Source organism: Anopheles moucheti, chromosome 2 (assembly GCF_943734755.1).
Source record: "Anopheles moucheti chromosome 2, idAnoMoucSN_F20_07, whole genome shotgun sequence".
Lineage (NCBI taxonomy): Eukaryota > Metazoa > Arthropoda > Insecta > Diptera > Culicidae > Anopheles > Anopheles moucheti.
This window is the reverse complement of record NC_069140.1, coordinates 11,514,051-11,537,985: the sequence shown is the minus strand read 5'-3', so window position 1 is coordinate 11,537,985 and position 23,935 is coordinate 11,514,051. Positions and strand designations below refer to the sequence as shown.

The 23,935-nt window shown below is 48.2% G+C and overlaps 1 protein-coding gene across 1 annotated transcript in view; it reads left to right on the top strand.

The window, feature by feature from the left end:
* The window catches only part of LOC128310513 (heparan-sulfate 6-O-sulfotransferase 3-B), a 77,540-nt gene that overhangs the window by 48,845 nt on the left and 4,760 nt on the right, over positions 1-23,935 (top strand). The window contains exon 6 of the mRNA XM_053047168.1: positions 5,652-6,388. The gene's annotated coding sequence lies outside the window, so the exon portion shown is untranslated. The remainder of the gene's footprint in view (positions 1-5,651; positions 6,389-23,935) is intronic.

Sequence of the window (23,935 nt, the reverse complement as noted above, 5' to 3'; positions counted from 1 at the left end):
TAATGTCATTATCGGTTTTATGCTAGCAATTAGTGAAATTGGAAGAAAGGCATGAGATGATGGGAAGTTGCATGCGGAATTGAAACGAATTGGATTCGAGCAGCGAGCAGAGTGCCCTCCACGGACGGTCCCTGGTACGGCTCTCGCGTGGCTGTTATTCGAACCTATAAAAGCGGCCCAACGGTGTGGCGCATGTCGTGTTGTTTGGTGGCGGATCACATCGTGTAAGCGGTCATGTTCCGCATATGGGAATGATTTTTGTTGTCCCATTCGCAGAGGTGTGTGCGTGTCTTTTTTTTGTGGTGCAAAGCAAGACACAGCAGAGCCCGCGATTCACTTCGTTCTTCACTTGCGCAGCGTAACTTGGTGTTACGTGTCTCACTAGAGCGACATAAACGTTGCAACCAGCGCGAATAACATTATTTTTTACGGATAATTTCTTCGCGTGTTTTTACGGTTTTATGTGACCCCGGCATTGCTTTTTGTTTATATTTTCACATGCAATGGGCTTTTGGCGGCTTCCCTTTCTCCGGTTCTGTGTCTCATATATCGGTGTCCTGTGGATGATGGGCGGTTTTATGAAATAGTAAAATGATTGAATATTGTGTATGTGCGCACTAGTAAAATGTGTCATATTATTACGGTTGTAATTTTGAACGATCGTCAATGCGGCGATGGAGGCGCGCTTCCTCGTACACTTTGGCGCTGGCGCGTTATGGGACGCCATTTTGTCCACCATCGTCCAGCTCTTTGTTTCGTATACTTCCAAAAGCAAGGTACTACAACAATCTTTGAGAATTATTACCGTCACATTCACAGCGGAAATGGAAATGCTTTTATGGGCAGACTATTGATGGTGAATCACGATCATGACAATATGGCCCAGGGGAGGCAATACTTTGGTCTAGGCATCATTGAACCTTTTTTTTTGCCATCCTTTCTTATGGTGAGATTTGTCCGGTGCTCTTCCTTGCTGTAAGTCTACAGTGTGCTCAGCATGATTTTTCACACGAATCGAATGTAGGAAAAATGGATTAATGAATAAAAGTGCAATAATTTTTAGAGCATAGATTATTTTTTTTCTAAAAAACAATATATACACTTTTTATTTCAAACAAATTTTAATTTCATGAAAAAAATTTGAAGGAAATACTTATTAAAATAGGGGTTTTCAGGTTAAACAGGATTATTTCGTTGTAAATCACATTAAAATATAGAGAGTTTCAGTCAAAAATTACAGATAAAACTGCATATGACCAAAAAAGCTTGAGCTGGTCATTTATGTACATAATTTAATGGAAGGATTCAATTGAAATTGAAATCAATTTCCAAAAAAAAAATGATAGTCTTTTCTTCTCCAAATTAAAATGGAGGCCCATGGTGGATTATGGAGGTCACTGGCATAAATAATACATTTCAATCGCAACTACCCATTTTTACAACGGATTCAAACAAAATGAGTTAACACAAACTCCCAAAAAAAAAAATCTTTTCTTATGTTATCAACAACCTCAAGATAGGGCCTGCCTTTTCATATTTACCCGTAGCGAGATAGTCAGTGCTGCATACTTGAGGATTGGTCCGGATGGTGTTTTGAACACCAGACTGCCCCCAAAAACCCCCGGTACATTCCTGGTTGTACATGTTTTTGTTGAACACACTGTTACGGTTCAATCCCCATGTCACGTCACGTCTGAGCCGGCTGCAAGTAATATGCGTGCCGACCGAAGTCACACAGAGACAACATGGGCCCCGCCGGCTATTGCTGTACTTATGGACGGTTGTTGTTGGCTTAAATTAGATTTCCCTGGTCAGCGGCAAAAGCGACTAACAACGGTGCCGGGTTTGCTAGCGTAGCTGTTTAACGGTTCGTCTCGAACCACAGAGGACGACGGCGGGGGCGAAGACACTGTTACGATGCTGGACATTGCGATTGCTATAACGGTGATCTTTACACCGATGGTAGTAAGAAAAGCCATCCTCTGATTAGTGACCATCGTTAATTCTTTAAGAGACCGGCTCTCCCTTACCACCCGTCCACGATACCACCAAAGCGAGCGCGAAGGATACAAACCATTGCTAGAAGGATCGGATCGGTGTAGGCGCTGGCAGTAATGTAATGTTATACCATTCAGCCGGTGCTTCCCTACACGTGGCCCAAACCCCGGCATCAGCATTGGTCGCATTTGCTTGAAGATTTCACGACGTTCCTCGAAGATGTGGCGACGTCTAATGGTCGTTGAGGGACAAAGTTTACCCGTTTACGCTCCTAGATCATCCTTCTATCGAGTCTAGTCGGTCGTTCTGCGAAGGATGTTGGTACTGTATTTTCTTAATAACCAATTCCGTGTCCCAACTGATGACATTTATGCTTGCGAAACACGTGAGCACACGTACAAATGCCTTCCGGGCGACCGGGTGGTAGTCTCCAAATATTAGAAAGAGAGTGTCCTTGCTGCTCAGACAGCGACACGTCCTGTTGGCCTTTTTTGGGACGAATAAATAAACGGAGACGATGCTAAGCGCTGCACGGGCCGATACGGTTGCATGCGTGTCTTTGTTTTACGAGTTTTCACGAGCGTGAGCGTGTAGCTGTATAAATGCTAAATGAGATAAATCTCGAATAGATGGTTCCATTTTCCTTTCATCTCTTCTGCGTTCTCTTGAAAAGGACAACCCCCATGATGATCCCCAAAGGGAGATCCCCTAGGAGGTGGTCGATTTACCACGAACCGTCTTATTGTCATTAGCGTTTAAAAACGGAAGCTGCACACGCTCTGTATTGTTCCCAGTTTTGTGAATAGGTCTCAAGTTCTATATCAACAACAACCCAGCGCGCGCGTGTCCCCAAAAGCCGGCCGGATTGTTGTCTTCTAGAAAAAAAATATTGTGCCTCCATTGTTGATGTTGATAACAGTCGTACTCGCGCCGTAATAAGTGGCTGTTGGTTATTCGCTTCCCGTGGAGGGTGTCCTAACTCCAAAAGTCACCCCCCAACCTCCACCCAAGTTCCCTCCCAGCATTTTTGGGAGCCCCCATGCCGTATGGAGCCGCTCTTTCCCTTTGGTGATAAGTGTTTACCAGGATGGCATCAGCCAAAATGGTGCTTGTTCGGTGTTGTGCTGCTATATTTTTTATTATTTTATCTGTTCTTCGCGCTTTGGAGCTGGCCGGGAATGCTGGTAAACAATGTGATTATTAAAGCGAACGAGGGGGGGCCGGCAATAATAATGCAGCAAAGCGTGGAAAACCGAACAGCAAATTCGCGTTTCGATGGTGCGTTTTGGGTGGAACCCTTGGGCGAGAGGGAGGCATTACGTGGGACAGGGTGTGTATGTCTGCACGTGTCAGAATCGTAAACTTTTCCCAAAACGCGACGTGTCCTGTGTTATCCAAGAAGAACGATGAAGCTTCAAGTGGGGCAGAGACTCTGTTTTCTCTGCGAGCCTGTCGCGTAGCCGTCCTGCTTTGGATGCCGTCTTCAAACGGTGAACTCGGCGAAAGAAGAAGCGTTCGGAATGGGAAGATAGTCACCTGATTTTTCGCGCACTTCCGCAGGTTATCCCCCACTCGTTTCGCTTCCAAGTAGATGGGCCTGTTTTATGCAGGAAAGTGGGCTGAAAACAACACCCCCGGCCTCTCTCTCCAGTTCCGAATTCTCCATCCGAGCGAGTCACGTTGAGTGAAAGCAACAATCTGAAGCAAAAGGAAGAAAAGCGCCGGAACGGACGAAACAACTGCAAGGCGAATAGTAGTAGTAGCAGGTCATTTTCTTTTGCCGGCTTTCTTGGCGAAAGCTTAGCCCCCGCAAAAAAAGTTCTCTTCTGCACCTGCTTTTTCAAGCGTCGTGCTCCTCGCTGTAGTGCATTATCTAATGGAAATGGTAGTGCCCAGGCCGTTTCGGTTTTCGACACGATCACGCCAGCACACGTCACCTGTCCGGGGGACAAAGACACTCCCCAAACACGCCCCGCGAAACGGAGAATGGTGGTGGAAGAATTTTATCGGATCAAAAACATTCCACGCGCCCCCATCGGCGTCTTCTTCGTTCGACGGTGTTTTGTGGCCTGTGTTGTGGTGTGCGGCATGCACCGGAAGTTCGTTGTCTTGCGCGAGTTATTTCATCACCTGCTAAACCAATAAGTATGATAAGGAAACATGCAGAGCAGAGGCCCTACGGGAGGCCCTTGTTTCGAGCGGGAAACTTTGCAGTTGGGTAGCGTTTCATAATTTATGCTTGTGCCTCGTCGCGTTGTGGTCGATGTTGATTTTAGGGAATTGTATATGTTTTTGCATGTCGTTGCGCGCCTGGCATGAGTAAATCGGGGAGCAGGATTTCCAGCGCAGTTGTTGCATAGTTGTTGCTCCGGATGGAATGTTTGTTGAGCGTAAAATAAACTTAATTAATATATACCTTTTCTTTTTCATGCTTTCGTCCCGTTGCCTTTCCGGCTGAACAACGCCGGATCTGCTGAACAATTACACGCGCAATACAAAGTGATTCGTCCGGCATGAAGAGCCCGGATTTTACACGAGTCAACATAAATTCTCCCACTTGCAAAAACCCTCGCCCAACGGCCAGAGGGGTCCAAAATCAAAAATTCCACTGTCGTCCGTTAAGTCCTGCCAGTATGCGTTCCACATCCTACCAAGAAGATCCGTGGCTTCAAAAAAAAAAAGGACCACTTACCAAACATACCCATACCCGGCTTCAAGATCCCCCTCCGCGTGCCGCTACCGTCGGAATGCGAGTACGGGGGGGACAAGCGAAGTGAAAAGTTGACCAGTTGATTAAAACATTCAAACCCTTTTTTTCTCTCTCGTTCGCTTGCCAACTAGCGCTGGTGGGGGTATGCCAGGACATACAACGTGCTGCCTTATCACACACACCCAAATGTCTTCAGTTGTGCGAAAAAGGAAAAAAGTAAAGTACGGTGAAAAGCAAGAAAAATAAACGCTTGAAACTTTTTGTGAACCGTTAAACTTTTCACGAATGGAAAAATGGGGATCGGGTTACGATGTTTTTTTTCTTTTTCGTTCCGTCTCTCTTTTCATTTCCAGTTAGTTGCATCACTTTCAGCATGGGGGGTTTTCACTCTTAAATCCGGAAAAAAATGTTTATAGAAGGGGTGTGGGGTACACGTTTGTCGCCGCCTCGATTGTGGGGCAGGCATGGCAAGGGTACATCCGCTAGAATTGCTGTGCGTCTTGATTTTGGATAAAGTTATGCCACCGTTTGTGCTTTTTTTTTTCGACGTGTTCTGTATTGTCGTTTTGCGCGTGCATATATTTGCGCAAATAGGGGTACTTTCCAATGTTTTCTCTGTACGTACGCTGGCTTAAATACTGCTCTTTTAGGTCCGCTTTAAGTTTTAGAGCAGTTTGCCCCTGTTTTAGTATTTTGTAAACAAAAAGAAACAGAAAACAGAAGATGCATTAAGTAGAGCTTTTGCTCTAGTGAGTCTCGTCTTCTGCGCCTACTGTTCCATCGAGTGTTCGTTTAAACAAAGAACACACTTCAAGCAGAAGTCGGCCCCCAGGATGTGTGGGCTTAGAAAACATGTCGGTTCTGGTAGCTAATTTCATTAGAATATATTTTAATTTCATCTCATTTATTCACTGTTTTCTTCTCCTTCTTTTTGTACTTGTAGGGTGCAGCATCTTGAAGGCCAGAGACCGTTGTGCATCGACCGAGATTTTCAAAGCGAATGCACAGCAAAGGCACTAGTCGCTGCAGACACGTCAGACCAATAAGAGTGTACACACCACCCATGCTCCAAGAACACGTCACACCGGTTGTTCACAGGCGATGCGAACGATGGGTCGCCTCTCTGGCCTATGACCTCGTTTACGTTTTCGAGCGCAATGTATGCGGTGAGCGCAATCAAGCCTAGCATGAAGGAAGCAGCACACACACACATTGTTTGCCATGTGACTTGAGCCGAAGGGATAACCAGGACGAGGTTAAAGGAGGTTTATACGAGCGGCTACCATTTTTGTGCTGCTGCTGCTGCTGCTGCTGCTGTTGTGCAACGGTTCCATCACGTCCCACCCACCACAGCCCGTACGTTGTGGTCGCTTTCTTCAGTGATTAGTGTCCTACGACGAGGGCGCGGGCTGCTCCGTCTGTACAACCCCGACAGGATAAAGCTGACGCCGCGCGAACAGGAATGAACCGCTCTCGAGTGCTGAATGCTTCGTACAATGTAAAACAGAAAAAAACAGGGAAGCTTTTTTCCGCCCCAAGGAGTGGGCAAGGAGCAGCGATAGTAGACGGCTCGACAAATGCGTCTCGGGTGCCGGGACACTGCGGCGGCACACACACATACCCCCCGCCGCGGGTTGGTAGCAGACGAACGAAGACTTCTTGATGCTGTGGATGTGAGGGGTGAGTACACACTTTACTTGCTATAAAGGCCCCCTGTCTGGGGGTTGTTTCCTTTGATTTAACCTCGGTGGAATGTAATTTCACACCAACGAAAGTACTGCTTCGGTACCGGATAAGACGACGGGGGCAGGGCGAGAAGAATGTGCGCCAGAGCTGCCCGGTGACTTTTGCCATTGGAGTGTTATGTTTTCCCCCGCTGCTTCTGCTGACCGTGAGGTTTTGTACGACGCAGAAGAGAAGGACTCGGTCATTTTAACACGTACTCGGGTGGTGCAATAACTGCACGGGAATAGATGGGTCTGATCTAATCAGTTAGTCAACAAAAGGAAACGGATTGGTGGAGGGCGAGAAGCAGAGTTCATAAAAGCTTTTTCTTTAGCGCTTTAGGGGACTCGCGTGAAACGTTGAAACATTTACTGGTAGAAGTATGAGAATGAGAATGTTCGTTATGTCTAGTAACCAACTTACATTTTTGTTGTGTACAACCTATACACTTGTACAACGTGGGACTAGGAAATCGTTCCTATTAAAGCATCCTTCTTTCGTATGTTTCTTGGACGGGTTTTGTTGTGTGGTGAAATGCTTTCAATGCAACTTTTCCCTTTCTACCCGTGCTTGCCTGCATGCGCACTTCTTCATGCATTCGTTTGTCCTCCATTCTTCTCCGCTAGCACTGCATCCGCTAGCTTCTTAGCAGCTTTTGATCTCTCTCTTTGAATTCCACCAAGTTCTTCCCGTACGTGTGTCGAAGGACGAAGAAAAATCTCGAGCACGTTTTCGGTGCTTTTCTCTCCCTTCGGTTTTTATAGAACGGGAAAAAGGCGCACCATTTTCCAAAACCAACCAATCCCCCCCTTTTTGTTGCTTTCCCCCTTTCTTCTGTTTCATCGATTTTTAGAGGTTTTGCCGGCGTGCCATGCACCACGCTGCAGTGTTCGTGCCAGCGGTTTAGACGTCCCTGGGGTGGTGGTGGCCCACAAAGCATCGATCGGAAATCGATCGGTTCGGGTAGGAACAAGATGAAACGATTGAACTGAACCTGCACAAACGTGTGCGCGCCCTCGAAACCTCGAAATGGTAGCGCGGAGCCGTGGTTTTGGTCCACGATTGGGAACACCACTCACCAGATGGGTGTTTAATTTGCTGTTTAGGAGCACCACTTCGACCAACACCCTGCCACACCCCGTCGTTGGGCAAACGTTTTGCTGGAATGGGACAGCTATAAATTTGCCTACAAGATTTCCCTTTTTCCCTTGCTTTTGTATATGTTTTCCCACGAAGGAGAAGTGACGGAGAAGTTCGCAGCAGCAGTGCAGTTCTCTTGTTCACGAGTGGGGCTCAAGGATTTTATCAGCTTTTCTTCAAATTTTCAATGCACGTGCGGCTCCCTCTGCCATCCAGCAACGATTGCATTCGAGTAGCATCATTTGCGGTTTCTAATTATGGCCCCCTAAACGGGGTGGGCTTCACCAACACCTCGCCAGTGAAAGTGCGAAATGTGTACAGGAAATTGAACGGCTGGTTTCCCGTACACGTAGAACACGCCCTGTGTGTATGTACATCAATAAATGGTTCGTTTGCTATTTGGAACCGATTCCTGCCCCCAAAACTATCGGGTGGGTGAGCGTGAATAATGGAGTCACAAGTTAGCTACCATGGAAAAACCACCCCACACCGGGCACAGTATCAACGTGTGGGAAATTGTGTGCTCACTGGCGACATCTAGCGGATCCTTGCGCAACGGACCACGATGCCTCCAATTTCGGCACCGGAAATGGCGCGAATAATGGCAGTGGGGGGGGGGGGGATGCTGCTAATTGAATGAAAGCCTATTTAATTCACCTTCCCTCCATTCAACTTCCGCTTTCCACGCACACACACCCTTGGACTCGAGAGGGTGCGATAAACAAGCGTTAGGGAGGCGTTACCTTGGTTCTCCTTGGCTTTGTTGTCGCAGTTGTGGAAAATTTGTGGCCATGATGAAAGGTTGTTTGTAGCGTCTTGCCCACAGAGGTGTAAAGGCAGTTGGACCGTGCTGTAGCGGCGTGAGGCGTGTGCAATTATTTCGATCATCACTGATACTGTTTGCTATTAGGCTTCGGCGTGGTGGCAAGCGTAAAGACTATGGAAATTCGCTTTCACGCCTTCCCCCCACCCCACACTCACAGCCACAGCCCCATGACCATGGTGTGATTTGTGCTCCCATTGGGAAATGCTTTTGTGTGGCGTATCGAATTTACCCGTCGGTTCATCGGCATTCTGGCGGCGGCGGCGGCGAGTAAGTTGATTTAGAGGAATTGATCCTCGGCGCGCATCATGAACTGTGATGAAAAAGTTTTGCTTATTAGGCCCCATAAGTGCCTTGGGCTAAAAAGAAGTAATTTGAATGCATAATTCGTTTGAATGTTGATGGGCAATTTTGGAAATTTGATGTGATGAGTTTGAGTACGCTCAGTTGGTGACGAAAATTGGGCATTGTTTAATGTATTTTTATAAAGCGATTAGAATAGACTGTTAGAGCGTTGAGAATTGGTTGCATGGGCATTTTTCTAAAGACATTTGAGGCATGTTTTAATTTATATTAATGTTTGGCTTGAAGTATTCACCATTTATTGGAGGAGCAGTCGATAATATAAGTAACGAATTGTATTACTCGAACGCTTTAGTTTGTCTATTCGATGTTGAAGTCATGATGTTGATCAAGATGATTACTTGATCAATTTTCTATATTTAACGCTAAGCGATGCATCTACACAAACCCTTATTATCACAACCATTTCAAGAAATTAATCACAAGATGTAACATGATTGCCTACTTTTAGGCGTTTTTTCAGCTTAAAGTAAATGCTTCCAAAAACTAATTTCCCTTTATTGATCCCCGATATTTATAGTTTATTTTTTTACTATGTTTCGTTCAGTGTGTCTATCGATATGAGTTTTCTCGATTATAGAGGGTCCCTTTTGGCACAATTTTGCAGCGCAATAGGTAGCGTAAGTCTATAGAAATAGCATGATGAAAGCACTGCCCCATCAACTAACCGCATACTTGCAACGGTTGGCAATATGTGTGCCAGTTTATTCATCCAGCGAGCGCCACTAAAATGATAGTTCGCGAAAATGGAATGCAATTTTGATGAGTTCACTGTTTATGCAAAACGATAAACGGGACGCGAGCCGTTGGGTCGCGCAAGGTCCCTATCATCGAAGGGGTTTTAGTTTTATTTGCGCGAAAGCTCATATCTTTGTGGCCGCAGTGTTACACTGGCCAAAGCAGAACTGCTACTGTCTGTCTGTCTGCCTGTCTCATCCATACGTACCGAAAATTATGTCCTCGTAAACTTCACTAAATTATGCACCTTTCATCAAGCCGGGGGGAAAATTCCACAAATTTCCACTCCCATACATTCTCGAAATCGAACAGAGCGGGTACCCCGGACGTCGGGTGGCGGGTCGGTTTAGTGTTTATCCGTCCTTTAGGTTTGGCAGTACACTATAAAATCGTCCACTTTACGAATACCCTTCACACCGCGTTTGCCAAGTAATCTTGTGGATGGGGGGGGGGGGGGGGGGGGGGGATGGGTAGTAGCGCTGGTGGGTAAGTGCATCCGATGCATTCCCGGCCGGGTGGAATATCCATTGCCATCCTATCTATATTCCGTCCGGGGATAATGAAGAACCCCTGTCAAATGCTGCACACAAGGGTTTTGCTCCGAAGAAACGAGTGCGAGTTCGGGAGGACGCCGAATGAGATCGTTCCCTTTGGAATGTGACGGTAATATCGGTGCAAAGCCACCGAATTGTCTGTCCGTTATTCAATTCGCCCGCAGCCTCGCCATTCCTCGCCCCATGATCGACGGTTGATCTCACCGATCCCCGAGCGGATGCGCTCTCGAACATTCCGGAACATTGGAATCCACGAATCCGTGCGGCATTTGTTTGCCAAATTTTAATTGCCCTGCCCAGGGGGCCCCACCCTCGAGGGCTCCGGTTTCAGCTATATTTTAATGGGCGCACTTTTCCACCGTGCGGAAAAGCGCGTGGGATATTAGAGCGCCCGTGTGCGAACCAAAGTCACCGGATGGTGGGATACTATTCTTACTCCGGTTGTGTGTGTGTTTTGGGGCTCGGTTGTGTGGAAGGGTGTTGAACATTTTCAATTAAACAATATTCGACACATGCTGCGTAAAAGGGGGGAGGGGGGACGTGGTGAAGCGAAACTGCTGGAAAATAAATTAATTTGAAAATTTATCTCCCTCTGCGCTCCCTCTCACATCCGTCCGTTTCATCGTAGCGCAAGCTAAAAGTTTAGAGATATCCCGCGTGCAGAACGTTTGAAAATTATTATTAACAAAATTCGTGCTTGAGCATATCATCGTGCCAGTTGTGTGGACCGCAAACGTTTTGCTGCGCAACCAAATATCCTTTTCACCACCCCGAGCCGGAAAACGCACATGATGGGCTATTTTTCCGCGAGATCAATATGTAAATTACGACGCCAAGCGGGTGCGTGCCGTTTTTCCTCCTGTCCTCCAACCGTTTCTGGGAGCAGCCAGACACGGATGCGAGCGGTGAGCGGGGGTTTGTCCATCGATAATGAAGTGTCAATAAAATCGTTTTATAAATGTTTGATCAAGTCACTTCGCGGTTTTAAGAGGGAGTGTGGTGCGTCCACAGTGGTGTCCAGGAAGGAAGGATGCACCGAAAAAAAACAACGATTAATAACTATACATTTTGCACGTTTTTGTTTTAATTTAATCGTACACACCATCTAGTGAGAGGGAGAGTGGGAGCAGAAAGGGAATAATCTGCACAAACAAATTGATAAATGTTGGCCCGTTCCTTTTCAAAATGGCCGTGGACAAACCGGACAGACACCGAACAATGTTTACCCCCATAAGAAGATGATCGCCAGTATGATCCAATTTCGCATAAGGATTCATAAAAAAAAAAACGTTTAAAAGCCTTAGCCCGGTCGCAGCTTGACACAAATTTGTTTACGGGTGTGTATTCTCCGTTTAAAAAGAAATATAAATTGTTATAACAATAAACCTCCTTCATCCCCCCTGCCAACTTGAAACGGAGGACGATCTGCTGTTGAGGGTGGCCGTTTGTGCGTCTACTGCCGACGATGAAGCATTCTTTGTCTGCTCCGTAATTTATGCATTCGTAAACAGATCGTAAAACCTTTACACTCTCGTATCCGGCTTTTCTCCTGGTAGGGTGGTGGTGGTGGTGGCTTTCCTTTTTTTTGCGAAGGGTGCTGTCCCCTTGTTTTTCGGAGTTGTGGGGGAGTTGGGGATATTATTGTTGTTGTTCTTTTTTTTTTCTTCTGCTCCAGCTCATCCCCATACGCCACTCCGACCCGGTGACTGTGTTTTGCGCGCAATTTTGAATTGAAAGCATCAGAAACTGCTCCACTGCGTCCCCAAATCGGTACAATGGATCACTGAACCTTCTAATGATAGGCCGTGTGATGTGAGCACCACCACCACCACCTGTCTGTCAGTCTGTCTGTCCCCCGTTTGTAGATATGCAAATAATTTGCCCGTTCCTTCGAGAGTGCTCCAATTGAATTGGATCGTTTCTTTTGCACTCTTTTACGGGATTTGTCGTAAGAATATCCGTCCGTACCCAACCTCCCCGGGCAAGAGCACAGACGTTAGGTAAATTGGGGCTACACTGTTCCCCAGAGGGGGTGGCAGATTGAAGGATCTCTGTGGATGTGGGCATGTGTGTGTGTTTTCCGATGATTACCGTAATCAGTTGAGGAAAGTAAATTATGAAGGAAAGTGGGCACTTCAGGTGACATTCCGAACGTCTCTCGTGCCGGAGAAGTTAAGTAATCATTTTTTTATCTTTCTTTTCCGCCATCTTTGTTGCTGCCTTTGGCTTATATATGCCGATCCTCTTATTCTTGGAGTATTGGAGGAAATCACAAGACGAGATTGATTGGGTTTTCATTCGTTTCAACTGCGCGACAACAACCGTGTCTTGTTGGTTGTATGCCAGGAGTGCCAGGGCGCAGTATGTTTCATCAAGTAATTGAGCAAGAATTTAATATTACACCTTACACTTTAACAAGGTCCTGTTTGCAATGTTCATCAAACACAGCTGCAAGTCTATTACTTTTCTCCTCTTCGTGAGTTATTACATTGAACCAGGACGCCCCAAAGCTGCCCTTTTTACTAAAACAGTATCACTCTGTTGAACTCTGTTCATATAATTTTAAACAAATTGTTGCTTTTCTTTCCCGTTTTTTATTTTAGTTTCCCACGCACGATTGTTATGGATGATCCCCCTGCTCATATCTCATCTTCCATCAATCGAAAAGTGCTTTAATCAAACCAATTGGTTTTGCAGCGTTTGCGAGGAGGAAAGTGATACATTTTCGGATCGAACCCCCCTCCCCGAGAAGCGGTCGGTTTCGTTTGATCACGGCGAGCCGGCCGGCCGACCGACGACTTCCTGTCGGCAAACGCCGGAGGGCAGCAAATGAATTGCTATGAAGATTTGTAAACACAATCAAAAGATCCCGGAAAAAGGGACCATCAAGAATATGCTGCCGGATCGGATCGAGACGGACGGACGGTTTGTGTCAATGGGACCTTTCTTTCTCTCTCTCTCTTCCCTCCCCCTCACATCCAACTGTTTTGGACATAAGATACGACCCCGAAGGGTCTCGGACGTTATTGAGCTGTAAATCTTCGTTTTGTCATGTGCACGTCTAAACCAAACATTGCAGAACGGATGGGTCCTTTTATCGATTGGGCCCGGGGTTTCGCACTAAGCCCACATACACGCATCGTCGTGTCCGTCCGTGTGTGTGTGCTATAATACCCTTTTTCTTTCTTGGAGCGCAACCAGTCGAGTAAACCGAGAATTACAAGGCTGAACGATGCGTTGCTTCGATGAACTTGGCACCTTTTGCCTGTGATGGCGGGGCGGCACCGTATAGGCGGCATGGGAAGGCCCCCCGAGCACAATAGTACTGCTGCTCCTAGCTGCTGCTCTGCTGGCCGTTTCGATGTGATCCTTCGGTTGGGAGTTGGCAGTGGAAAAGTGGCAAAATACCCCGAGAACCACCTCGGAAGGCTGCCGCATTGTATCGTCACTCACGCGAAACCTGTGCCCACGTTATCCGTACCGTACACTCTCGTTTCCGTTTCCCCAAAACCCTCTCGATATGAACTTCGACGTGCACTGTACACCCTGTCGCTGTATACGCTACAGGTCATTCGGTGATTTGGGTTTCCGTACGGATCAAACTTCACCCTCAAAGTGCACACCCAACGAAGCTTCCTGTCCCCCCTGTTCCTCTCCGCCGGTTTGCAGTACGCGTCGAGGATACAATGGGAAGGACATGCGCTATTTATTCGATGCCGCCCTCAGGATGATACCGTTGACAACGGGACAAATGTATGACCGGGTTCCGGGTCGGCAGACCGCACCCCCCTGGCTGGTGACTGGCTGACAGCTTGCGAATTTGAGATGCCTGCAGCCGTTTGTAACACGTCGTTTGAACGGTGGCCGCCCTTCCAAGCTTTGCTGTGATACGGTGGTACTACTAGGTCGAAGGTTTATGACGTGTTGTGGATGCGGGTAGGCGAATATCCGGCTCCTGCTGCATTGAGCAATGACTTTACGGTAGTGTGTGCTAAACACACTCTTTCGACTCGAATCAAATTGCAGTAACACTTAGGCGGTGTTCAACTACTATGTCGTAATGTTACTAGTTAACATCTTTTTATCGCAACGTGAATGCATACTTTTAGGCGTTATATACCCTTAGCGGGCAATCAATTATGTTTTCAACCGACCTTTTTTCTAAAGGGTATTATAAAAATAGAAGGAGAGTTAATAAGGCAAAACGTAGTAGAAAGATGTTGGTAGATTGATGGATCCTCCTGGGAACAGTATTCCGTTTTATTAATAGTATACCGCTCAGCACCAACAGATGGCGCTGCTGTCAAGCTTATCGTCGTGTAGTATATCTTTTCGATGATTAAACAATCCGACTAGGGAAATACGTTACGGTTTATCTGTTATCCTAAACGAGGAATTTAGTCATCTTAATTTATACAATGTCCTAATGTAGCAACCTCTAAGATTCAGCATCCCAAGTCAGTAAATTCCTAACCATCTCTATCCCCTCATAGGATGCTTATCGTAATAGTAAAAGTTCGCTTATGTTACGGTAACTAATAGCCCCTAAAAACTATGCCTCAAGTGTGGAAGTTCCAGCACAAAATGTGTAGCCACATTCCTTTACATCACATTCTCCCACTGTGTGGGGTGATGTGATGTCGCATCGTCGTTTACCAGCAGGCTGCATGTGTGCTCTATAGGCCTAATCGAGCACCATCATCATCAGCATCATTCACTCACCTCGCCAGCCATGAGTTCCTTTCAACCAGCTCCCCATGACCTTAGGACATTCGTCGTCCTGTGTGTGTGTGGGTGGTACGATAACGTGCGGTGAGATTGCAAGCGTTGGTTTCGATGTAAAATTCGGCTTGAAAGACTTTCGCTGTTCTGAATGAATGCCGTTGTCGTTCACAGCAAACTCGCTCTCCACACCCGGGAAGGCTAATTCCTGCTGCTAAAAAGCACAGGGAGAGGTGTGTGTGCCCTTTTGGTGTGGCTGCCTGCCTGCCGGCCCTGTGTGTGAGCGTTCTGTTGTGACATTTCGACTTGATGTAATGCCTGGGTGTAGTATGTTTGCTACCACTTCCTGGTTTTGCTGTTTTTCAGCACCAAAGAAAGAAAGTCGTCGGGGGAGTAGGATGACGCAGCAGGAGATGGGACGGAATGGAAGGGCAAATGTCAAAGAGTTTTTGAAAAACAAGAAAAAACATATATAGAGGAGCGCATACGCACAGCAGCAGTCACATTGGAAGTTTATCTTTTCGCAGACTCCGTTCGAAGGAAAGCACGGCACACGATCTCCAACTCCTAGCGAGTGTGGCAACCCATCGTCACCATCAATGCATTCATACATTTTGATACTAGCATTCCGTGTGTCTCATATCGCTCTGCAAACATCATCAGGGCTTTGCAGTTCTCCGTTCCCGGCAAGAAGCCGAACCGTATTGGTGACCTTATTCTTCATTTTCTCTAGCATAATCATTCCAACGCATCAGAAAACATCAGGCGGTCGTCTATTCGGCGTCTCTAGGGAGCTGGGTGTTGTGCCCTAGGCCGCCGCCCCTCGTCTCCCCCGGTAGAATGGAAGTCATTATACGCAGAGATGGAATAACGTCCCGACGTCGCAAATTTGTCTTCGCATCGAGCGGATATGTGCGCGAAATCATCCGTTGATCCGATGAGGCGTTGTAAGCTGGTTTTGGTGGGAGCAGATGAAATGTGAAATTCGGGCATGCATAAGTAGCCCACATCAGGGGCGACATTTTCCGTGCGACGATGATGGTTCCTCCTCACATATGCACCACACACCACCACCAGACGGCTGGATGGCTCCTTTGGTTTGAATTCTGGCTCTAAATGGATGTCCTTTTCGGCGATGGTGGTGGGACGGGGGTTTGGTGCTTCGGTTGAACTTTTCGGTTAAATCTACTGAATATGCAATACTCATAATGGCAGCAGACGGAGGAGGTGGGCATTATAGGATCGTGGGAGAGGAGAAAAAGCCCTCACCAGCCGTCTGGAGGATGGATTTCTATGCCTGACTGGAACGGTTCTCCCGGCGAAGTAACAAATGCAGCCAAAAAAAAAATCCGCTGATATGAGCAGATTTGTAGCGCTTTGCAGCAGCGATGGGAAATGTAAATGGCTTTCCCTGCTAATTAGAATGGTTAATTAATGAGAGCGCTTTTTAATCGAAACGGTACGGTACGGGGTTAAGAGTACATGTGCGAAATATCCGGGCCATGCTGCTGGCAATTATGATGCCCGGTTACGTTCGGTGTACGTACGCGGTGATTCGTCCTTTAACGGACGATTTAACGTTGAATTGTAGCTTAGGCCGCCCCCCACCCCTGATTGTACCACGACGCGGTATTAATTGTGTGGAAAATATAAGCTTTAATTGTTGGCTGCTGCTGCTGTGTGGATGCAGCCATTTTTATTAATTTTACGTTTTAAAAACGACCGTTTTTATTGTTGTTCGCTTCGTTTCATACGAGCGGGGGTCAATCGATTGAAGTCTGTAATGAAACGTGGCTGCCTTTATTTTGAAACGAATCTGCCACACTGATGGCAAATATTTGTCCCCCATCACACGTGACAATCGACACTCGTTCAGTTATCATAAATATTCTAAAGGGCACAGTAACTGACCGCTTTTATCAACACGACGAGAGACAATTTTTCTTACTTATTTACTTAGAGTAAATATTAAGTATTATTATATCTAATTTCATCGAACAATTCCCTTTAAAATGTCGTTTCGATATGCGAATTCTGTCAAAATCATTGTTAGCTTCCGTTTATCAGACATAACACCCACCTGCAGCGGTTTTGACATGCTGCAAAAGTCTCGGCATGCTCGGATTGATCACTTTATGTTCAATAATTACGGACATTTATTATTAATTGAACCCACGCCATTGTATACTTTTAACCAAATGGAGCATTATTTGAGGTTAAAAGTTGATACAGTTTTTTTTTACTATTTGAACGTGGCTTTTGCTAAATATGGTGACTACCAGAGACCTCAAACACCAAACTGATGGTTGACCATCGTCAATACTATCAACCGAACCAAGCGCACCAGATGGAAAACGTGGAAACTGGTGGACAGCTGCGTACCGAGAGTGAATCGAATCGCATAGAGAATTGAGCCGCTCATTTTATTATCGTATCGTACAAAAACCGTTCAAAAACGATTTAAATTGTGCTCGATTAGGGCTAGATGGGGATAGAGGGCTAGAAGTGATGGACAATTGTTCACTTGAATAGTCGTGACACCACTCATCCATGGTGTGCTCTGGGGCTAACAATTATTATTACATGGTCCGGTACAGATCGATCGCAATTGATTATTAACAGTTAATTTGTACAGTTTAATTTATAGCTATGGGTGTTGATCGTCGTTATCGGTTAACAATTCCTTTTTTCCGCATTTGGATTATGCATGTGTCATCGTTGCTCCTTTGGCCCAATAAGAAACGAACTAACCCCTGTGCTAACGGCACCGTTCACTCTACTATTTGCTTCACAAAGTGCTTCCTTTAGTGGTAATGCTTGTGGCCAAAAAGGATAGCACCACCACACGCTGGAACCAACCCATCGTACCGCGTGTATCACAAACAGTGCAAATATTATTCCATCCATTCCTTTTGCAAGATTGCAGCGTACGTACAGTGTGTGTTTTTTTTTGGTGATACACATTTCTTCTCTCTAATCTGCCCGGACGTATTCGTGTCACGTTCTCCTCACTGTGAAGTATGTTTGGCTTGATTCAACATGTAGGAGCTGAGGTTTTGTACTGTGCACTTGCAATATAAAAGCACGCAATCTGCGATTGTGGAACTAACTCTCCGAGTTTGGTGGTTTGATGTTGATAGTTCCATATTGTATGATGGTTTGATATGTGCTAAAGTACTTTCCGTGTTGCTGCGTTACTTGCTTTGCGCTACATTCACGAGAACAAAACCACACAAAAAATAACTGTTCAAACTCATCAATCTTTGGTGTGAGTTGTTTTGCTTCACCCAACACAGGGTTTCGTGGTTTCATTCGAAACAATTTTTAACCATCGTACTGCAAGTCCGTGTGCGGATCGTTGTTTTCTTCACCGACATTTCTCGGGTCGGGTTCGAAAGTTTGCCCCTTTTTGTACGTCAGCAACCGCAACCGCTTTGCGGACTTTGGGTTACCTTCTTTTTTGTTGTTTTTTTAAATCCGGCATGTGTGAAATTGGTTTGTGGAGCAGCAGTGGAGAGATAAAACAGAATCCTTGCACAGATGAGGCATGTTTCGAATGGTTTTGGATGCTGCGGAATGGGTGAAATGTTCTATTTCGCCCTCCGCGACCCATTTGACTTTTGAGCCAAGAAATTCTTTGCTGTTTGGTACATTGGTGATAATGCAGAAAATTTCCCCATGAAAACATTGTATCATATCATTGGTGTAGCTTGGGATAAATTTGCCCATCACTATTGCATTGCATACTATCAAACCCGTGAAAGCGATCGCTAGTGTAAGTAATATGGATGAAACGGAGAGCATCCTTTATTTCGCTCAAACTTTCCGTCGGCTGGTACGAAATTCCATACAAAGACAGCTGTTTTCAGCTTTCCTATACCAGGAGAGCATCTCCCACGGATCACCACGCACCTCCCACAGGTCACCACCCACCTCCCACGGGTCACCACCCACCTCCCACGGGTCACCACCCACCTCCCACGGGTCACCACCCACTTTCCACGGATCACCACGCACCTCCCACAGATCACCACCCACCTCCCACCGCCATCTTGTGTCCGCCATCTTGTCCCATCTTGTCCGCTATCTTGTCCGCCATCTTGTCCACCATCTTGTCCATCATCTTGTCCGCCATCTTGTCCACCATCTTTTGTCCGCCATCTTGTCCGCCATCTTGTGTCCGTCATCTTGTCCGCCATCTTGCCGCCACCTTGTACACCATCTTGTCCGCCATCTTGTCCATCATCTTGTCCACCATCTTGGTCGCCATCTTGTGTCCGCCATCTTGTCCGCCATCTTGCCGCCACCTTGTCCACCATCTTGTCCGCCATCTTGTCCATCATCTTGTCCACCATCTTGGTCGCCATCTTGGCCGCCATCTTGTCCACCATCTTGGCCGCCATCTTGGACGCCATCTTGTCCGCCATCTTGTGTCCGCCATCTTGGCCGCCATCTTGGTCGCCATCTTGTCCGCTATCTTGTCCGCTATCTTGTCCACCATCTTGTCCGCCATCTTGTCCGCCATCTTGTCTACCATCTTGTCCGCCATCTTGTCCACCATCTTGTCCGCCATCTTGTCCGCCATCTTGTCCATCATCTTGTGTCCGCCATCTTGTCAGCCATCTTGTCCACCATCTTGTCCGCCATCTTGTTCGCCATCTTGTCTGCCATCTTGTGTCCGCCGTCTTGGCCGCCATCTTGGCCGCCATCTTGTCCGCCATCTTGTGTCCGCCATCTTGGCCGCCATCTTGTCCGCCATCTTGGTCGCCATCTTGTCCGCTATCTTGTCCGCCATCTTGTGTCCGCCATCTTGTCCGCCATCTTGGCCACCATCTTGTCCGCCATCTTGTCCGCCATCTTCTGTCCGCCATCTTGTCCGCCATCTTATGTTCGCCATCTTGTGTCCGCCATCTTGTCCGCCATCTTGTCCACCATCTTGTTCGCCATCTTCTGTCCACCATCTTGTCCACCATCTTGAGTTCGCCATCTTGTCCGCCATCTTGTGTCCGCCATCTTGTGTCCGCCATCTTGGCCGCCATCTTGTGTCCGCCATCTTGTCCGCCATCTTGTCCACCATCTTGTCCGCCATCTTCTGTCCACCATCTTGTCCACCATCTTGAGTTCGCCATCTTGTCCGCCATCTTGTCCACCATCTTGTCCGCCATCTTGTCCGCCATCTTGTCCACCATCTTGTCCGCCATCTTGTCCACCATCTTGTCCGCCATTTTGTGTCCGCCATCTTGTCCACCATCTTGTCCGCCATCTTGTCCGCCATCTTGTCCGCCATCTTGTGGCCGCCATCTTGTGTCCGCCATCTTGTCCATCATCTTGTCCGCCATCTTGTCAGCCATCTTGTCCGCCATCTTGTGTCCGCCATCTTGGCCGCAATCTTGTCCGCCATCTTGTGTCCGCCATCTTGGCCGCCATCTTGTCCGCCATCTTGTGTCCGCCATCTTGTGTCCGCCATCTTGTCCACCATCTTGTCCGCCATTTTGTGTCCGCCATCTTGTCCACCATCTTGTCCGCCATCTTCTGTCCGCCATCTTGTCCACCATCTTGTGTCCGCCATCTTGTCCGCCATCTTGTGTCCGCCATCTTGGCCGCCGTCTTGGCCGCCATCTTGTCCGCCATCTTGTGTCCGCCATCTTGTCCGCCATCTTGTGTCCGCCATCTTGTCCGCCATCTTGTCCACCATCTTGTCCGCCATCTTGTCCACCATCTTGTCCGCCATCTTGTCCGCCATCTTGTCCGCCATCTTGTCCGCCATCTTGTCCACCATCTTGTCCGCCATCTTGAGTCCACCATCTTGTCCGCCATCTTGTGTCCGCCATCTTGTCAGCCATCTTGTCCGCCATCTTGTCCACCATCTTGTCCACCATCTTGTCCGCCATCTTGGCCGCCATCTTGTCCGCCATCTTGTCCACCATCTTGTCCGCCATCTTGTCCGCCATCTTGTGTCCGCCATCTTGTCCGCCATCTTGTCCGCCATCTTGTGTCCGCCATCTTGTCAGCCATCTTGTCCGCCATCTTGTCTATCATCTTGTCCGCCATCTTGTCCACCATCTTGTCCGCCATCTTGTGTCCGCCATCTTGGCCGCCATCTTGGCCGCCATCTTGTCCGCCATCTTGTCCACCATCTTGTCCGCCATCTTGTGTCCGCCATCTTGTCCGCCATCTTGTGTCCGCCATCTTGTCCGCCATCTTGTGTCCGCCATCTTGTCCGCCATCTTGTCCGCCATCTTGTCCACCATCTTGTGTCCGCCATCTTGTCCACCATCTTGTCCGCCATCTTGTCCACCATCTTGTCCGCCATCTTGTCCGCCATCTTGTTCGCCATCTTGGCCGCCATCTTGTGTCCGCCATCTTGTCCACCATCTTGTCCGCCATCTTGTCCACCATCTTGTGTCCGCCATCTTGTCAGCCATCTTTTCCGCCATCTTGTCTACCATCTTGTCCACCATCTTGTCCACCATCTTGTCTATCATCTTGTCCGCCATCTTGTCCACCATCTTGTGTCCGCCATCTTGTCCGCCATCTTGTCCGCCATCTTGTGTCCGCCATCTTGTCAGCCATCTTGTCCGCCATCTTGTCCACCATCTTGTCCACCATCTTGTCCGCCATCTTGGCCGCCATCTTGTCCGCCATCTTGTCCACCATCTTGTCCGCCATCTTGTGTCCGCCATCTTGTCCGCCATCTTGTGTCCGCCATCTTGTCCGCCATCTTGTCCACCATCTTGTCCGCCATTTTGTGTCCGCCATCTTGTCAGCCATCTTGTCCGCCATCTTGTCTATCATCTTGTCCGCCATCTTGTCCACCATCTTGTCCGCCATCTTGTGTCCGCCATCTTGGCCGCCATCTTGGCCGCCATCTTGTCCGCCATCTTGTCCACCATCTTGTCTGCCATCTTGTGTCCGCCATCTTGTGTCCGCCATCTTGTCAGCCATCTTGTCCGCCATCTTGTGTCCGCCATCTTGTCTATCATCTTGTCCGCCATCTTGTCCACCATCTTGTGTCCGCCATCTTGTCCGCCATCTTGTGTCCGCCATCTTGTCCGCCATCTTGTCCGCCATCTTGTCCACCATCTTGTCCGCCATCTTGTGTTCGCCATCTTGGCCGCCATCTTGTCCACCATCTTGTCCGCCATCTTGGCCGCCATCTTGTCCGCCATCTTGGCCGCCATCTTGTCCGCCATCTTGTGTCCGCCATCTTGTCCGCCATCTTGTCCACCATCTTGTCCGCCATTTTGTGTCCGCCATCTTGTCTACCATCTTGTCCGCCATCTTGTCCACCATCTTGGCCGCCATCTTGTGTCCACCATCTTGGCCGCCATCTTATGTCCGCCATCTTGTCTATCATCTTGTCCGCCATCTTGTCCACCATCTTGTCCGCCATCTTGTGTCCGCCATCTTGGCCGCCATCTTGGCCGCCATCTTGTCCGCCATCTTGTCCACCATCTTGTCCGCCATCTTGTGTCCGCCATCTTGTCCGCCATCTTGTCCGCCATCTTGTGTCCGCCATCTTGTCCGCCATCTTGTGTCCGCCATCTTGTCCGCCATCTTGTCCACCATCTTGTCCGCCATCTTGTGTTCGCCATCTTGGCCGCCATCTTGTCCACCATCTTGTCCGCCATCTTGGCCGCCATCTTGTCCGCCATCTTGGCCGCCATCTTGTCCGCCATCTTGTGTCCGCCATCTTGTCCGCCATCTTGTCCACCATCTTGTCCGCCATTTTGTGTCCGCCATCTTGTCTACCATCTTGTCCGCCATCTTGTCCACCATCTTGTCCGCCATCTTGTGTCCGCCATCTTGTCAGCCATCTTGTCCGCCATCTTGTCTATCATCTTGTCCGCCATCTTGTCCACCATCTTGTCCGCCATCTTGTGTCCGCCATCTTGGCCGCCATCTTGTCCGCCATCTTGTCCACCATCTTGTCCGCCATCTTGTGTCCGCCATCTTGTCCGCCATCTTGTGTCCGCCATCTTGTCCGCCATCTTGTGTCCGCCATCTTGTCCGCCATCTTGTCCGCCATCTTGTCCACCATCTTGTGTCCGCCATCTTGTCCACCATCTTGTCCGCCATCTTGTCCACCATCTTGTCCGCCATCTTGTCCGCCATCTTGTTCGCCATCTTGGCCGCCATCTTGTGTCCGCCATCTTGTCCACCATCTTGTCCGCCATCTTGTCCACCATCTTGTGTCCGCCATCTTGTCAGCCATCTTTTCCGCCATCTTGTCTACCATCTTGTCCACCATCTTGTCCACCATCTTGTCTATCATCTTGTCCGCCATCTTGTCCACCATCTTGTGTCCGCCATCTTGTCCGCCATCTTGGCCGCCATCTTGTCCGCCATCTTGTCCACCATCTTGTCCGCCATCTTGAGTCCGCCATCTTGTCCGCCATCTTGTGTCCGCCATCTTGTCTATCATCTTGTCCGCCATCTTGTCCACCATCTTGTGTCCGCCATCTTGTCCGCCATCTTGTGTCCGCCATCTTGTCCGCCATCTTGTCCACCATCTTGTCCGCCATCTTGGCCGCCATCTTGTCCGCCATCTTGGCCGCCATCTTGTCCGCCATCTTGTGTCCGCCATCTTGTCCGCCATCTTGTCCACCATCTTGTCCGCCATTTTGTGTCCGCCATCTTGTCTACCATCTTGTCCGCCATCTTGTCCACCATCTTGGCCGCCATCTTGTGTCCACCATCTTGGCCGCCATCTTATGTCCGCCATCTTGTCTATCATCTTGTCCGCCATCTTGTCCACCATCTTGTCCGCCATCTTGTGTCCGCCATCTTGGCCGCCATCTTGTCCGCCATCTTGTCCACCATCTTGTCCGCCATCTTGTCCGCCATCTTGTGTCCGCCATCTTGTCCGCCATCTTGTCCACCATCTTGTGTCCGCCATCTTGTCCGCCATCTTGTCCGCCATCTTGTGTCCGCCATCTTGTCCGCCATCTTGTGTCCGCCATCTTGTCCGCCATCTTGTCCGCCATCTTGTCCACCATCTTGTCCGCCATCTTGTCCGCCATCTTGTCCACCATCTTGTCCGCCATCTTGAGTCCGCCATCTTGTCCGCCATCTTGTGTCCGCCATCTTGTCTATCATCTTGTCCGCCATCTTGTCCACCATCTTGTGTCCGCCATCTTGTCCGCCATCTTGTGTCCGCCA